This window comes from Carcharodon carcharias, chromosome 4 (genome assembly GCF_017639515.1).
Source record: "Carcharodon carcharias isolate sCarCar2 chromosome 4, sCarCar2.pri, whole genome shotgun sequence".
In the NCBI taxonomy this organism is placed as follows: domain Eukaryota; kingdom Metazoa; phylum Chordata; class Chondrichthyes; order Lamniformes; family Lamnidae; genus Carcharodon; species Carcharodon carcharias.
In genome coordinates, this window is record NC_054470.1 from 100,578,502 (window position 1) to 100,580,790 (window position 2,289).

Here is a 2,289-nt window from a genome sequence, read left to right on the forward strand (position 1 = left end):
GTCCTGCGGCAGCAGAATACCACCACAATCTGTCACTGGCCCTCTATCCAGCTCTACTTGTCACACCCTCCCCTTATACCAGCTTATATTTCACCTCTTTTCTATTTTTACTTAGTTCTGTTGAAAGGTCATTTGGACTTGAAACGTTAACTGTGTTCCTCTCCGCTGATGCTGCCAGACCTGCTGAGTTTTTCCAGATATTTCGGTTTCTGTTTTGGATTTCCAGCATCCGCAGTTTTTTGCTTTTACCTTAGGGTTTAATTGACTGCCACTTCTCTTCAAGGAATGCCTACCTTAAAGAAGTATTGCTCTTCTCTCTGTCAGGATTTTCGTATCTCTTGCCTTGTTCACCTTCATTGCTTTCCATTTCTCTCCTGGTGTTTGACAAGGTGTTTACTAAAACCCACTTTCACAGCCATATTTCCTTCCTCAACGACTGTCTCCATCTCCGACTTACCCCACATGAATTTCAACTGAAGTTCCATCCCTCATGTTTCGAACCCACCCAGGATTACAGGTATCTCTGGGACATACAACGCTCCTCGGACTGATGTTCTCGTCGCATTCTGAGATCCACACTCAGTGCCATGCACTGCCATATGAACACACTCGACCCCTCCCTCCAGCAGCACTGCTGCACCCTTTTTCAAAGCTGCGTGTGCCTCCAGTTTCATTTTATTCTTTATCTCATCCAATGCCTCAACAAGAAACTTTGTCTCTTTCTTTCAGGTGCAAAGGAAGGCAAGCTCCAACAATTCATTGACACCGACACCAATCCAGGACCCTCCACCCCTGCCTGTCCTTCTGTCCCCATCCTGTCTTCCAATCCCAGCCCCGGCCGTGTATTCCCCCCGACCTTCCCCTTTCTGACGCTGAACTTTCATTGCTCAGCAAAGGACTTAGTTTCAGACTCTTACACCCTCATCTCAATGAATTTTGGGCTCGGCAAAATGCTGAACTCTTCTTCTGCCACCTTCACCTCTGTGCTCAATTCTTTGGGCAGGAGTCCTCTCCCCTTTCAACGGATCCTTTTACCCACCTCCAATATTCTCCCTCCACCTGGACCCCTCCCTCTGGATTCTTACCTTCTCTTGATTTTTTCATTGAGAACTGTCGGCGTGACATTAGTCATCTGAATTTCTCTGCTCCTCTCACCCACTTTAACCTGTCTCTCTCTGAACTTGCTGCACTCCGTTTTCTCAGGTCCAACCATGACATTGTCATCAAACCCACTGACAAGGGTAGTGCTGTTGTTGTCTGGCGCACTGACCTCTACCTCGCAGAGGCTGAGCATCAACTCGCAGACACTTCCTCCTACCTCCCCGGGGACCATGACCCCACCACTGAACATCAAGCCATTGTTTCCAGGACTGTTACTGACCTCATTTCCTTTGGAGATCTTCCTTCCAGAGCTTCCAACCTGATAGTCTCCCAACCTCGGACGGCCCGCTTCTACCTCCTACCCAAAATCCACAAACAGGACTGTCCCAGCAGACCGATCATGTCAGCCTGTTCCTGCCCCATGGAACTCATTTCTTGCTATCTTGACTCCATTCTCTCTCCCCTTGTCCAGTCCCTTCCCAACTACATCCATGATTCCTCTGACACCCTAAATCATATCAACAATTTCCAGTTCCCTAGCCCCAACCGCCTCCTCTTCACCATGGAGGTCTAATCCCTCTACACCTCCATCCCCCACTGGGATGGTCTGATGGCTCTCCATTTCTTTCTCGAACAGAGGCCCGAACAATCCCCATCCACCCCTACTCTCCTCCATCTGGCTGAACTCGTTCTCACACTGAACAATTTCTCCTTAAACTCCTCTCACTTCCTCCAAACAAAAGGTGTGGCTATGGGTACCCACATGGGCCCCAGCTATGCCTGTCTCTTTATGGGGTATGTGGAACATTCCTTGTTCCAGTCCTACTCCGGCCCCCTCCCACAACTCCTTATCTGGTACATCGATGATTACTTCAGTGCTGCTTCATGCTCTCATCTGGACCTGGAAAAATTGATTAATTTTGCTTCCAATTTCCACCCCTCCATCCCTTTCACATGGTCCATCTCTGACACTTCCCTTCCCTTCCTTGACCTCTCTGTCACAATTTCTGGTGATAGACTGTACACCAATATCCATTATAAGCCTACCTACTCCCACAGCTAGCTCGACTACAGCTCCTCACACCCCGCTTCCTGTAAGGAGTCCATCCCATTCTCTCAGTCCCTTTGCCTCCGTCGCATCTGTCCTAATGATGCCACTTTCAAAAACAATTTGCCTGTCATGTCCTC